Source organism: Cheilinus undulatus, linkage group 8, assembly GCF_018320785.1.
Source record: "Cheilinus undulatus linkage group 8, ASM1832078v1, whole genome shotgun sequence".
Classification (NCBI taxonomy): domain Eukaryota; kingdom Metazoa; phylum Chordata; class Actinopteri; order Labriformes; family Labridae; genus Cheilinus; species Cheilinus undulatus.
The window spans coordinates 47,437,823-47,453,966 of NC_054872.1; the positions used below are offsets into that span (position 1 = coordinate 47,437,823).

At 41.4% G+C, this 16,144-nt stretch overlaps 1 protein-coding gene across 8 annotated transcripts in view; it reads right to left on the reverse strand.

Annotated features, from left to right (window-relative positions):
* The window catches only part of sema6e (sema domain, transmembrane domain (TM), and cytoplasmic domain, (semaphorin) 6E), a 355,217-nt gene that overhangs the window by 232,550 nt on the left and 106,523 nt on the right, over positions 1-16,144 (reverse strand). For 7 of the 8 annotated variants that reach the window (XM_041793570.1, XM_041793577.1, XM_041793569.1 and 4 more), the window contains one exon: positions 2,824-2,880. The exons of the other annotated variant lie outside the window; for it this stretch is intronic. The gene's annotated coding sequence lies outside the window, so the exon portion shown is untranslated. The remainder of the gene's footprint in view (positions 1-2,823; positions 2,881-16,144) is intronic. 8 annotated transcript variants of the gene reach the window in all.

The following is a 16,144-nucleotide window of genomic DNA, read 5'->3' on the forward strand; positions in this document are numbered from 1 at the left end:
AGATGTGCAAATGTGTGTACAGATGTGCAAATGTATGTGTAGATATGCAAATTTGTGTACAAGTGTGCAAATGTGTGAACAAATCTGCAATGTGTGTACAAATGTGCAAAATTGAGTACAAATCTGCAAATGTGTGTACAGATCTGCAAATATGTGCACAGATGTGCAAATGTGTGTACAGATGTGCAAATATTTGCAGATCTGTGCAAATGCATGCACTGATCTAGAAATGTGTGCACGGATCTGTAAATGTATGAAAAAATCTGCAACATGTGCACAAATGTGCAAATGTGTGCACAGATCTGCAAATGTATTAAACTATTTACCACATTAGGTGAATTTCACTGTGGACACAAATAAAATGCAACAGTCACAATGTGCAAGGTTGAGTGTGTGACATTTTTTCAGATAACTGAGCATGATAAAACTTATCAGAAAATAACAGACTTGGTGAGCAACATCTTGTACAGGAAGTTAGGAAATGTCACTGAAGGTACCTGAGACATCCAGTGCCATAAACACTAAGAGAGCCTCTGCAGGTGCTATTTTTTGGCACCAGCAATGATCAAAGTGAGTTCCAGGCAAGGTTGGAAGTTGATGATGATCTGCAGTTATGCAATCCTGCATCAGCTGCATAGATGCAAACTCATAATTCCTTCTAAATAAGAGCATATAGTAAAATGCTTAGGTCATATTGGCAAGAAGTTCAATACTCAAACCAAAAAACAAAATTAAATCCAGTTAGAACATAGACTACATCAAAAAACTCTTCAAAAACAGTCAAACTTCAGCATCTTATTGAGGACAAGATCAGAGCAGCAGCAGCAGGGGGTAAAAATGTGCTCTTTTGACAGAGTTTATCAGCAGCAGTTTGTAAAAAGACGCTCAAATAACACCACTCGCCTTCTGAAATATTCCACTTGATACGTACAGGATAATATCTGCTGCAAGAAGCTGCAGGAAATGTGTGAAACAACAGCATTAGGAGTTTCATTTTCAACATGAGGCTTGGCTACTCAAATGGTGCATTTATTAGAGGGACCCACAGGTGGATGCCAATCTCTAAAGCAAAGACGGTTATTACGTAGAAGAAAATCAGTCTGCAAATATACTTGGGTGGCTGTAAATATGCCTGGGTGGCTCTCCAGTTCACTATTGTTTATAGTCAGGTAAAAGAGTATTATGGTTGCATGGCAGTGCTGATTAAAGGGAGCTACAGTAGCTGCCAGTGATGGGCAGCTGTGCCGCATTTAGGAGAGAGAATTTGACTAGGATTGTGGGCCTGAGCTGATGAGAAATATTAAGCCTTAATGAACTACTTTCTTCTGATTCTGATGATCTCAAACAGACAGAGCTTGCTGGATGAAATCAAATGTTCTGAATCTTTTGCTAAAATCAAGGATCTACCAATTACCAATCCATTAGCATCTAATTTTCTAATAAGTAGCTGCAGTTTTTTCTCCAAAAGTGACATCCTCCTCTTAAGAGTCCATGAGAAAGAATCCAGGTTTCATAAAAAAGCAAACAAAGAAGCTCCATCATCTCACTGACTGACATATGGAGCAAGTTTCCCACTCATTTCTTGAATTCCTTGGAGACTTTTACATTTGCTGTTTGTTTCAAGAAGACTTGGATGCTCTCCACTCTTTCACGGATTCAGAATTAGAAGCGTCGAGGCTGTCTGCGGCAGATCCATCGAGGTGGCAACCTTCTGCTGCCAAATGAAAGCCTGTGACAGCGCAGGTCCTATTCGGCTGACAAGCAGCGGGGAAGCAGGTGGGCAGGCTGAGGCTTATCTGCCAAAACAGCCGGGGTTACACCACACCTCCCGCCGAAAGAACTGCCACGACTCAACGACCGCACGCAGAGAGAATGAGAGGGTAGCGACAGGAAGGGGGAGACAGGAGAACACAGGAGGATGGATATGGAAGCTTCTGGAAACAGATCAGAAGCACAAAAATATGGCAGAATTATAATATCATGTAGGCCATGAGAAGGTTCTAAGCCCAGAATTTGTGCTTTGTGTTGCATTTACAGTCTTTATGAAGGTTATGGCAGGTAATCGGTTTAGTTTGAGCACCCTGAACTAAATTTAGTACAATCATTTTTTAAATCCCTGAGTGGGAAAAATTTCTACAAGCATCTTTTCATTCAGCTTTTTTAATGTTTTGAGTTTCTTTAAATCCCAGAAGGTGAGCAGCCTTGTGTAAAAAAAGGACTAACATCAAAATATCAGCTTCTATTTGGCATCCCTCTGCTTTTCTAATAAAGATGGAGAAATTTATGAACAAAAGAGAAGGCAGACTAACACAGAGTGACAAGACTTTCAGATCTTTGGAGTCAGGCACTCAGCTCACTGAGGTTCAACTTCAGCCCAATTGAAATGACCTTAAAATAGACAGTTATCACTGAGCCACATTTAGTGTCAAATATTGTGAGTTTTTTAAAACAAGACGGTCAAAATCAGCACTGTAGGAGTTCAAGCAACATTTTTGTATGCCAAGAAAATCCAGTCCCTTGAAGTCTGTCCAGGCCAGGTTTTTAAGGACTAGTCAAAGCTTTCAATGCTGAGGCCTGAAGGGCACAAAGAGCAAACAGCTACCATTGACCACTACATGGAGCTACAGCAACTGCCATTTTAAATCTCAATCTCTCCAAAATGATGCATGTTTGCATCACCTAACAACCACAGAAAAATAGAAACATTCATTTAAGATGCATGTTTTGTTACACATGACCCTTAAACAGCACCTGGGACACTGTTTAAATCACCAAGATCTATAAAGTTCCAGCCAAAACTTTGCTTCAGTTATGTTGACTGACCTGTGAATCTGCTGTAGAGGGGGATCTGTCTCCTTATACAGATGCCAGGATGAAAGTCTGCAAAAAAGAAAAAAAAGAAAAAAAGTATAATATTTAAAATGTGTTTTGATCAATAATGATGCTGTTTGGGAGGAATCATTAAAATACAGGTGAGTGCGAAGTAGCATTAGCTACAGTCATGTCTATCTCTTTTGTCCGGGTCTTATTAATCCTCATTAACGCCCAGAGTGTCGGTGTTTTTTAACCCTTGGGACATCCAAATGCTACTGTATTGTTCCCTGAAGGAAAAGTGGAACATCTAACAGGATTAATCTGCCTTTTTCTCCTTTTGTCTTTTTGTTTTATTACCTCTGCCAAGAAGGTTATGTTGGCAGGGTTTGTTAGTTTGTTAGTTTGTTAGCAACATAACTCAAAAAGTTATCGACGGATTTTCATGAAATTTTCAGGAAATGTCAGAAATGGCATAAGGAAGAACTGATTAGATTTTGGGAGTGATCTGGATCACCATCTGGATCCAGGATTTTTTTTAAAGGATTCTCTACTATTGGGAGATAGGGCTAATGGCAGAGGTCTGAGCTTTCCGAGTGCTTTTCTAGTTTATTTTTTGCTGAGATTCTGTACAGGTTCAGCCAGGGCTTGTCAACTCATCAGTAAGTTTTTCCAGTACAACAACAACCTTCTTTCTTTCAAATATAACAACATAAGTTTCCTAAGACACAAAGGTTGCAACTAATAGGTTGTTTCCACCAAGTGGTCTGGCTCAGTTCTGTGCGGTACGGCACACATTTTTGCTTTTCCATAGAGCAAAAGTTGGAAAGGGTCCCAAAAAACCAACCTGAACTGTCACACTTTTTGGCACCTTTTCGTAGGGGCACTAATCTTACCTATCCGACCCAAAAAGGTGGAGCTACACACACAACAAGAAGGGGTTGCAATGACGTCACGTCAGTGCACGACACGATTGCTCAGTTTTGGGCTGCAAAACACCGAAGTCTGCTCTGTGAGGAGCTGGTGAAAACGGGAGAAAAACGAACCCTTATTGGATAGAGGAGAACAGTGGATAGACTCGGAGAGTGGGGGAGAGACATGTGGCAAAGCCCGTTTTCGAACCCGGGCTGCCCTCGTACATGGCGCACGCCTTAACCTCTCGACTATTGGCGCGCCCCAGAAACGCTAACTATTTTGGGGTTTAGTGTACCAAACTATACCAAACCGTACTGAATCAAACCAGACCCCCCTGATGGAAACACAGCTAAAGATTGCCAACTTCTCTATAGTGTACCGCAGTAGAAAGCCTTCTTGCCCACCAGGGCAGTCAGATAAGTTTGTGACATGAAAAGTTATGAATAAAGCTCAAAAGTTACAATCCACCTTTTCAGCCACTCTGGTCTCAGAAGTAGTATTTCCATAGAAATATACCACTGACATTTCAGAAAATCCCTAAATATCAATATTTTAAATCCGGGAACCATGCCAACTCACCACCCAAATACCCGTGACTATAAAACATTTGATTTGGCACAAATCCAGGATTGAAAAACTGAGATAAGGCAGAGGTACAAGGCTGTGTGCGAAAAATTCTTCCAGGAGTGAAAGAACAACAAATCGTCAAATCCACTACAGTCACCTTAATTCAGCAGTTTCTATACATTTCCTTAACCCTCCATTGTACAGAAGAAGCTGAGATTTTCTTGTCTGTTTAAGCATTTGTGGTGTCTGCAGTAAATACCTCTCAAACATGCAGTATTTTGGTAGCAGTGCAAAATCTTGTGCAGTGGTTTTCTTTCACTTCCTGTTAATATCTTATGCTGTAATTCACTAGGAATTAAATGTTGCAAAATTAGGGCATAAATGAGCCTTTAGTCTTCCTTGGATGGTTATGACAGTTTGTCTAGTGGGATTTTACATCTGTAACCACATTGTTGAGCTTTATCAAACTTCAGATTAGCCTCTATAATGTCTCAAAATTGACACTGATGTAAGGCAGAGTATTAGTCTGAAGGGGGCAACAACAGAAGACTGAAAGAGAAACAAGAACAGAAGAGAAAAAGGGAAAGTTTTGAGTCCTTTCTCTACTTGTAACCTAGAGACAACTCCAGCCTTCTTTGCCTGTATTCGCCTCATGAACCTTGCTGCTCTAATCTCTCTGGATTCAGCCAACTGTGCTGCAAAACACCGTCATACCACGGGGGGCATTGCACCGTGCCCAAAATCATCTCCAGGGCTGCTGAAGTGTTGACTAAGCAGCGGCAGGCTCACTGTCAGGGAGCTCTGCTGGGCTTTTGTGAGGAAGTGTGAACGTGCCATCCCATGTGTCACTTTAATTGAGACCTTGATATTGCACTCTAAGCGAAACGAGGAAATTGTAGGGCATATGGCACCTTTATACCTGTGTGAAGACGACTGATTACACAGAGGGGTAACTCTGAATGAAGCCCAAAACAAGGACTTTATCCGCCGACATGTTTCATTAATGCAATCCCAAGTCACGTTTCTTGTAGCACAGAGAGGGTGAGTTTTATCCAAACAGCTTAGAGAGGAAAGTCTCCAGACTTTTCTGCTGCATATAAACAACAGCTTCTCCTTTTGCAGTGTAACAACATTACAGCGGCCCTCCTTCTGATTGATGAAAGTGCCATGTCTGTGAGCGCCTCTTTTACATAGCAGAGAGCCTCCCCTGGAACCTGCAATTCATCATCTGACAGAGGGACGGCTGCATTCATCTTAATGCATTACACACCCATCCGAGGTCACACTCTGCTGCCGTAAATCCCTGCATCTGAAACCAAAGAGGGGAGGAGAGATGAGATCGCTGGGGATTTTGGGGGGTAGATGAGCAGGACAATGATGTCACTTTAATGTTTGCATCACCTTTGAAAGAGCACCTGCATCGGGACAGGCCCATTAATGCGGCCTATCCAAGGAGACGGGGGTTTTAACAATGTTAAACTATGTGACAAACAGCCAGTGGCAGCCCACTTTGCATTTCTGAACAGCCTTTGTTGTTTGACAAGAGGGAAATTCCACTAATTCTTAATGTCAGTTTACAAGTCACATGCAGCATGAGGAAAATGTTTGATTAAATCTTCTGATGCTCTAAATATACTCTAGGCTTGTTAACAGTGCAGTTTCAAACTGTGATACTTACACCCCTGTGTTGTTTAACCATCAGTTTAACAAGGGGACAAAGCTCTCTGTGTCAGTTTCAGAGGAGTTAGAATGGGATCAGCAGAGCCAGGGTGCAAACCACTGGAAGTGTATGTACCAGAGCTGTTTGGTCTGCTTTAAACGGACTCTGGTCCGTTTTCCCAGATAGTCGTGTGAAAGCTCATATGAACTCTGGTGCAGATCAAACACTGGTCCGCTTGAAAACAGGGAGTTTCGGTCTTGTTTGGTTCGTTTTCAAGTGGACCAAACACTGGTTCACTTGAAAACAGGGGGTCTCGTACCACTTCCAAACGAACCCTGCTGTGGTTTATTTGAGGTGTGAAAGCAGAGCGCACCGACTTGTGAACCAAAGACAGGCAGTGGCATGAAGCATAATGATGAACGGATTTATATGTGATTTAATACACTCAAATACATGTCGGTATCTCGCTTGGAGTCTGTGTAGCCATAGCAACACGTCGTAGTCTCTCGCTCACATGTTGGCTCGCCTATTACTTTGGTGCTGATTTATTCATCTCATGTAAAGAACGACATGCTGGACAGCTCACCACCTCGCTGGCTGCCAGTCATGCCCCAATGCAAAAGCAGAAACCCCAGGACAGCACAAATAGGTGCTTTTTCATTGTTTATGATGGAGTTCCAGTTTCTTCTTCCTCTATGCCTTCTTTTCTTCTTCGTCGCCATTTGTTTGTGATGACAGCGCCCCTAACGGGCAGAGGCTGTAGGTGTTCAGACGGTTTGGTCTGTTTGACCAAGAGCAGTGTGAATGCAAACCAAACCAAAGGAAAATGCAACAATGTTGGCTGTTAGGTTGATCCAAAGTTTGGTTGAGACCGTGATTTTGATATGGAAGCCTCCACGGATTGGCTTCAAGAGCTGTTTGAGTACGCCTATTGTAAGCAGACGACTGACGTCACATGGGGTTTGTCCAATTCTTTCTACAGTCTATGGTGGGAACACAGGAATATCGTATCAGGGCACTGCACTAGTTTGCTTGAAGAGCTAGTCTCAGGCATGATTTAAGTGCACAATTGCAAGGTATGATGGGGATGCGAATGCAACCATGCTTAAATATGTGTCACAGTGAGTAGAGCTGTAAAGTCAATTCTAACTTTCTCCTGTCTCATCAAAAACCACTGTATTCATGCAGGACAGGCCCATTTTATCCTCTGAGTTGTATGGTGTGAAAGTAGGAAGAGTGTCGCTGTTGGCACCTTTTAAATAATAAAAGCATTTATAGTTGCTAGGAGTATGGATTCCATTATAGCATAGACTAATGTCGATCCTCTTCTTCTTGTAGAATTGAAACACAACCATGCCGGTTCCACCACCTACTATATCTGACAGAATACACCTAAAGCATGCTCCAATGAAAGAAAGTTTCTGATGTGAAAACAGACCATCAAGAGAGAAATGAGGAAGAGAGTAATCACACTCATGCCTAATGTGGGAGCACCCTATAGCTTCCCAAAATGCAAATGTCCTGGGAGGAGGATGGCTCTCCAGACTTATGCAGAGGTAGCACTAAGTTTGTGTGTATAAACAGAAAGGATAATTCATTTATTTAGGTCTATCCCTACCACTTACTGTATGTACTTCATCACAATTACTAAAATGTGTTAGAGTATAAAGAATTAAATATCTTTTTTGGCTTTTTTGCCCTTTATTGATAGAGGAGGAAAGTGGACAGAATTAAACAAAGGGACGATAAGGTGGGGGAAAGGCATGCGAGAAAGGAGCAACAGGCCGGACTTGAACCCTGACCACCTGCATACATGGGGCATAACCTACCAACTAGGCCAACTGCGCCCTGGTATAATTTGTAATCTACAGTAAACTGCAGATGGGCAGCTCTACAACCTCAAAAAGAAGCTATATTTCATTCATTTGTCACCACTTATTTCTATCTACCCGTTCTTCCTTTCATTCTCTCTTCCCGCTCTGGTGATCAGCTGATTATAGGCGTTCACTCTCTTGAGTGCTAAGCTAATCAGATTCTGCCACAACCTCATTTGTCCAATCATCATGCACCTGTCATATCTTAAATCTTCTGTCCTCTCCTTCAGTCAGCCTGTTCTGTCAGTGTGATTGCTGCAACCCTCCTCCACCCCAGACACCTCCATTCAGTTCACCAGAGATCCTCACAGGTCTTCTGCTCATCTCATCCTGTGTCCTGCTCACCCTCCTCCTCCACCGATGTCCAGGAATCACTACCCTTTCAAATACATGAAGTCATCACAATGGGGTACAATCACCAAACGCATTGCACATTTCTCTTTCATTGAAATTTGTAAAATAAATTATTCAACCTGAGATGAGGCTACCACCTCCGACAGAAAAACCTCAAAGCAAAATTAAAACTCCCAACTCAAATTGCCTGCACAGTGTTTTACAGCTGATTATGTTTAGAAGGTGGAGAAGCATCGAGGGTTGCAGACACTTCCCTTTGTTGAGGTGTTACTGTGTTAAAATGCTGCTGCTGGATGCAGAGCAGACTGCTGTTTGATACTGGTGAAAGCTGCATATCACTGGCTGTTAATTCCCAGTCTGAGAGGATGGAGTTCTTACAGCGTCATCTAAATACACTACAAAGTAACACAGCCAGGAGGAAATCTGAGTCAAGGGCACAGCCGTTATTAAACAAAGCTCACATCATGACACACATGCCTTTGGGCTGTTTTTATGTGCTCACCATGTCTGAAAGTACTTTGACTGAATCCAATGAATGCTCCGTCTCTGTGGTTGTTACACCAAAGGAATGAATGCCCGCCATTAGAAACTACACTGCAACGTGATGAAGTTTTACATAGTTAAGAGGATTTTCCTTTTAACAGACCAGAACATGCATGCTTTCCATACTGAAGTGTGCATGCTTAGCAGTTGCCAACATGTAACTGAACAGGAAATGAAGGCCAGAGTAAGCTGCAGAGACGGCCACATACCAGGCGTCATCATCTACATTTGTACAAGCGCCAGCTTTTTTCTTGGAAGACGCTTAAGGGGCCGGACTAAATATTTTGGTTCAATTTACATATTTTTGTAATTATTTTTTTTTCTTCAAGGATACAATACATTGTTTTGCTCTGGCAGTGTGAGCAGTCCCAATTGCCTAAACAGCAACTGCCACTAGGGGGCGATTGCAATATTTATTGTTACATATATCTGGGGCTGGGATGTTGTCCATAACTGTGATTGATGCTTAAATGCTGAGTTGTGATTGGTGGGGATTTTTTCTCTGGCAGGAAAAATCAAACTCTCAGAGTGCCTAAAGTGGCAAATTGATGTGGTAAATGGCAGCTTTAATTAAGAACAGTAAAATGCAGGGTTGCCCAAACTGTGGCCCGGCGCCCAAATGCAGCCCGCGGTCCACTTTTGATTGGCCGGCAGCAAATTCTAAGACAAAAAAAGAAAGAAAGAAATATGTCTCACATTAGAACAAGAAGATTTTGCTTATGTGTATTTTACTTCTTAGTTTCAGCACAAGGTGGTGCTAAGTGGCACAGGGTGCTACCAAGCTAATTCTGTGAACAAACATTTTGACAAGAAGAATTTAATGATCTGTTTTTTATTTGTCACTAAACTAAGATGATACTGTAAAAGGTCAACATATAGGCAACCAAAATTACAAGGATATATTGATATGTAATGGCCTGTTTGATTAAGCAAATAGCAGCACCAAAAACATTCCAGAGCTGGTTTCAGTGGTTGCCAGGGAGAATCATGGCCTCCTGAAATCTGATTGGCTTCCCCAAGATCCTTAAACTGATTGACTATATGCCTGGTCAACCACTAATTAGCCATACATTATGGGCACACTCATCAGAATATCTAACTCTAAACTAGACTGCTATAATAACGTTAATATCCTCAAGGTGAGGTATCTGAAAGTGGTTCTTATGGTTCTTATATTTCTATATGTGGCCCTCACTAGAAAAAGTCTGGACACCCCTGGTATAATGAGAGTGTGTATCATGCATCATATTCCATACTAATCACTGACTGATGGATTTCTGTAAAATGGATCAAACGTTATGCCGATGTTTGAGACTGTGGTAGAGCTGGGCAATTAATCGCAAATTAGATTAAATTGCAACATGGCCTGCTGACGTTTTCAAATCGCAGAAGGTGCAATATTTCGTTAACTTGAAATGTGAAACATACCAGTTTAATAAATAAATGTTTTGCAGTGGCAGAGATTTTATGCACATTATGCAAACATTCAAGTGTCAGTTTTAAAAAAATGATTTACAAAAATCATCTTTTTTTTGTTTTGTTTATGTTTTCCTTCATCAAAATGAGTGACATAAAAATGATAATGCCCTCAAATGAAGCAAATGACATTACATTTGCAATACAAGCAGAAATAGTTCGCTCATTCTATCTAAAACTGATGAAACCTAGCGTTACTTCATAAAATTTACACCCCGGCTGTGATCAGCTGGTAGCCAGCCTCACCTCTTCCACCCCAGCCGCCTCTTTTATAGTTTAAAGCTTGTTGCACCCCCATATTCAGATTCATGCTACTATGGATTAATTGCTTTGGAAATAATTTAATTGTTTTCAATACACATGATCTTATCTATGGAATTATTTAAAGTCTGAATTTATCAAAAATATATAAGATTAACCCAAGAATAATCGCAAATTAAATCGCAATATTTGGGAAAAATCGCAATTAGAGTTTTTTTTGCAAATTGTTCAGCCACAATGTGTTTTCCTCTGCACAATTTCTGATTTTTCTTATCATCTTCTGGGGGCCGGATGGGAAGCTGTGCCAGGCCTGATGTGGCCCCCGGGCCGCTACTTGATGATCACTGCCATATTCCAACAATTAGGGCAGGGCAATTAATCAAAAATTAGATTAAATCGCAATATGGCCTGCTGCAATTTTCAAACCGCAGATGCAGTATTTCTTTGACCTGAAATTTTGTGTCAAAATAGCATTTTTAAACTTTTTTGCAGCAGAGATGTTGCATGACATATGCAATCATTCAAGTTCAAAAATCCCCTTCATTTTTATACTTCTTCTTAAAAGATATGAAAATGCAAAAACCCTTCAATGCAACAGTTCATATCCAGTTTTCAATATGAGTCAAAATCATCAGAATTAGATATTTTTAAAGAATTGTTCAGCCCTTGTTTAGGAATAAAAGAAAGGAACAATAAGGAATAACTGCAAATCCAAATTGCAATATTGGGGGAAAAAAATTGCACTTAGATTATTTTCCAAAAGCCCTACCAACAATCCTTCTTTAACTGACAGAGGAAAACATTCTTAACACAACACCAAACCTCAACAAAGTTGCAATGCAAATCTTTGCTCTGAACTGGGGCGTTTTACCCCAGATTTTATTTTTGCTTTGATTGAATTGCATTGAATAGGTAAAAAAGATGCAAAAACAAGTCAGGATGGTGCAGATTTGTAACTAATCTAAATTTATGCTTTATCATGTCTGTTTGCACGACCCAACAAGCAAGTATCTTGTAAAACTTTTTTTCTTTTTAGTTCTGGTTGACTGATTCTAAAGCAGTGTCCAACCATCATAAGAATTTTAATTCACCCAAACATCTAATTTTAGTATTCCTGAGATTTGTGTCTTTCCTAAATGTCTATTTGTGTCGATTGAAATATTCACAGGGGCTTTGTGTGTTCAATTTAAAAAAGGAAAGGGTTTTGACAGGAAGTCTTAAGTGGAATTAATTCAACGCCTCAGCCTGACATTCCTTCAGTGGAGTTGTTGTATTACTTTGCAGCGCACGTACAGGGTATTTTGTGCAGCGAGCTCAATAGTTTGAAGACAGATCTGAAGCCTACACACTACTTATGAAACACAAGAAGAGGTTAAGATGTCAGAGATGTGGAGGATCAAGCAGAAATTGCTGCTATTAGAAGTACACTTATGCCAACAGTCTTTACAAGAAAGGAAAATTACCCTGACAACTATAATCACATTAACTCAGAGGGTCATCCGTAGGACACTACACAGCGCACCGCCCCTGCTACCTCCACCGCTGAATAACAAGGACACTAAAGCTAAATGTTTGCCTCTGCAAGTGAGCAAATACTTCTTTATTTTCTCGCTCTGCCTGCTCTTCTTGGCAGCTTTCTGAGGGTAATTGGCATGCAAGCTTCAGCAGGGCCGTTAGATGAGCCAGGTCCTGAGCTCAGGCACAAAGCACAACGGCTCCGCTGTGCCCGCAAAATTTGTTTAAAGCCGTGATTCAGCAACAGGCAGAGACCTGTACGGTGCCACTGATGCCATCCATCACCGCAAATCCATTTCTCTGGCAGAACAACAGAGCCGTACGATCACGCCCCCCGACTCCCACACACAGAAGAGCACAGCAGGTAGAGAGATATTCAAAGGAGATGGGGCTCTGATTTCACTGGGTTTGCTCTGCAGATGCAGAGATTTATAGGGGATGAATTTGCATCTAAATTTGAAATCTGTTCAGCATCTTTGAATTTAACCAATTATTTCTATGTACCTGCTCCAGCTATTTATCTCTGCCAGGTGGTAGAAATAACATCAGCAACAACATTCACTTGAAGACACATGACATTATTTAATTATACTGGGAACAGGTTAGTCCTGCTTCATATCATTTAACACTGACAAATACAACCTGGGTAACTTTCAACTTTAAATGCCTATCTGATTGTAGTAATTAGAGATACTCAATTTTATGTGAGCCCTTTTTTAGGCCAGCAAACAAAACTAGATCAAAATTGCAATTTCAGCTGACATTGCATGGATGCTGAGAGCTGAATTGTGGAAGAACTACTGAAAATTGCCTAAAGCACAAAAAGCTGAAAATAGCAAAAAAAAAAAAAAAAAAAATTGTATAATAATAAAAATAGCTGAAAGTAGCCCCAAAAAGCTGACAATAGCCTAAAAAAGCTGAAAGTAGCCTTTGAATAGCTGAAAATAGCATACAAATAGCATAAAATTAGCTGAATATGGCATTCAATAGCTCAAGAAAGGATAAAAAATAGCTTAAAGTAGCCTTAAAGCAGCTGAAAATAGCATAAAAATAGTTGATTTTGGCCTAAAAGTAGCTGACGTGCAGTCTTTCTCAGAAGCATCAGCTGACCACTGTGACATGTCTCTATATGCTGTTCTTCCCAGGCATGGTCAAACTGAAGGACCTGACAGGTCTATCAGGCTGACTGATTTCAATAACTTCTTTAATCCGGCATTTGTGCTTATTATTCTCTGACTCAATTATTCTTGAGTTGTCCCAGTCCATGAAGTAATTTTGACTTTTGCAGTGGTCTGATACGGCTGATTTGAGATTTTCCTGTTCTGCCTTTTCTTTTTCTGTTCTCATGAGTCTTTCTGCTGTCTCCTTTTCGCACTCCTGATGTTCCCTTTCTTTTTTCAGCATTCATGCTCTCCCACACGTGGGACTCTCTCCTCCAGAGACTATCGGGCAGTGGGGGCCGTGGTCACCCTGATAGACCTGTCAGTTTGACCACACCTGGGAACAGCATATAAGGACACACCACAGCGATCAGCTGACGCTTCTGAGGAAGACTGCAGATGACAGTCGAAACAAGTCAAGGTAAAAAACATCTCCTACAATTAGTTGTCTGAGAAAAAGAAACCAAGAATAATTTTCAGAATAAAAAGACAAAATGAATTTGCTGGAGTTAGCCCACAGATCACAGACTACTGATTAGTGACACAACTGAAGCATTACAGACCAAAAAGATGCAAAGAAACAAAATGTATTTAAAGCTGAAGAATTATCAGTTTACTTTAAACAGTTGGCTAAAAAGCTAGTTTCTTAAAATGATCACAACCTTGATGTTAATTCTGTTCAAGAGCATTTCTTTTACAAGTTTGCAACGTGCAACAACTAGGATCCACAATTAAGGCCAACTGAGGGTGCACTACCACCAAGTGGTCCCACTCTACTTGGTTTGGTATGGTACGTATTTGTTTGCATTGCCATTGGCAAAACTTAGGAAAGGTACCATAATGACTGATCTGTATCATCTTAAGTTTTTGGAACCCTTTCTGTTGGGGTACCATGTGTACCTATCAGACCCTAAAGGTTGGAGATAAGACACGGTGTTGACTGTGAGAATCCTGTTTCTCACATCACATCCCCCTCCTAGTAAGGGTTTGGTTGGAAATGCAAGCAAGACCAACATTTACCATACCATACCATACCAAACTGTACCGAACCAAACCAGACTACCTTGGTGGAAATGTACCTCTAGACTGGCTACACACTAGACAATTTATGGCCTGAATTTGGGTTCAGATCAAGTCCCAGCCTCTCCAATTTTGAGCAATATCAAACACCTTTAACATTCACAAGTCCAGAACGGACTACCTCCAACTGCAATCTTGCAATGCCCAATAACAACAAGCAGACCAGGAAGAGTCACCATATGTTAAATACTTCAAAAGCATGACAGTGGACATAAGTGAGCATTGAAGAAGAAGAGCAGCGTGTGGAATCAACAACACAAGTGCTGAGCCAGTTAACAGATCTCCCTGATTGGTTGATTGATCATCCTGAAAATGTGTTTGTTTATTAGAAAATTGTGTTTTATTACCCAAGTTCCTGTGGGGCCTTGTTCTGTAGAATCTGTAATGAGAAACTGTAACTATAGCAGCAGGTGTGTGGTCTGACTGTCTGGTTGAGGAATATAACACTAAAATTGGTTGAAACTGCCCTTTTGTCAATGTCACCCATGTTTTTAAAATCAAATAATCTTTGAGAATTGTCCAGTGTCTAGCCAGCCTGGGAAGGTCAATCTGTGATAAACCGTGCCCCCACCACCACTAGATGTATCCAAAAAGTGGTCTGAAGGCATTTTAAGACGTCTGAGGTTTGCGGTGGGAGTACATGTCAGGGCTGACTGGCCACTGATCAACCATGTGAAGCAGTCTGAGGCTGACGTGGGAGAGAGACAGCGGCTGGGACAGAGGACAAAGATGAGGAGAGTAGGGGGTTTCAGCTGATCGAATCTTCTCATTAACTTTGCTCGGGCCTGGGGAGAGCCTGAAGAGGAGGAGGAAGAAGAGGAGGGGGGGTGGGATCGCTTTAATGAAGACTCCTGCGGCGAGGGTTGGTCTCTCCTACTGTGCAGCTCTGTGAATAAGCCCAGCAGACAGATGGGCTGAGGAATTGATCAGTGGAGACGGTCCACAGAGACCTGCACGCTCTCAGAGGCTGTGTTTTTGCTGAGGTGGAGTACACAATCAAGGATATCAAAGACGATGAAATGTCACTGGGATTTACCACCAGTGGGAGAAAACTCCACCTACAGTGAGATGTGCCAAAGCACAAAGGCACATAATCCGAATCGGAGTTTCATTTAAACTGACAGTGAAGGAGGGGGCCCCAGCATCAAAACCATCACGCTTATTATTTATCAAAAAAGGCATGGCCTGAAGCCTGAACCAGAGAGGACTGCTGAATCAGACTTTGAAAGATCTCCCCGTACCACTGGCTTCTAGAAGTGTAGACTGGTTATCTCGGCCCCTTGTCTCCATGTCCTTCTGAGAGCTGTCCCACTTTCAGCCTCAGCTCTGTGTGGCATCTCTCTTTCACACGAGTGACAACGCCCCCCCAACCCCGCACTGACACTCTCATTTTCATCGTCTATTGTTCCAGCCTCAGAGATTCAGACCGGCACAGCAAGCCCTGCAATTCTGTCATCTCTGCGAGCTCGATACTCGCCTGTGTTGCTGATAAGCAGCCAAACACCGAGGTGATGATGAATAAGTCACAATAGAGCACATGCGCACATTTACTGACCAGAGGGAGGCCTATTTATGGGCTCTATTTCTGGTTATTTTGGAGAATTCTGAATCAATTCTCCTATTCAGCCTCACGCTGCATCATTTGGTGGAGGTCCAAAGATCACTGCTGGAAATAAAAATGTTTGCCAGCTGCATAAAAAGACACAGTAAAATAAGATTTTTATACAGACTTATGTAACTAAAAACATTTCTAGGAATGTGCTTCAAAAGTAGCATGTTAGATCTTTTAATCTATCATGATTAAAGCCTTTAGTGAAACATCATTCACAGATGTTATCAGTTGATCAGCCAATCACATCCCTGTAGGCATGCATGTTCTACAAATTTAGGTTGATTACAGAACACAAGACACAGCTTACAGCAGTTCA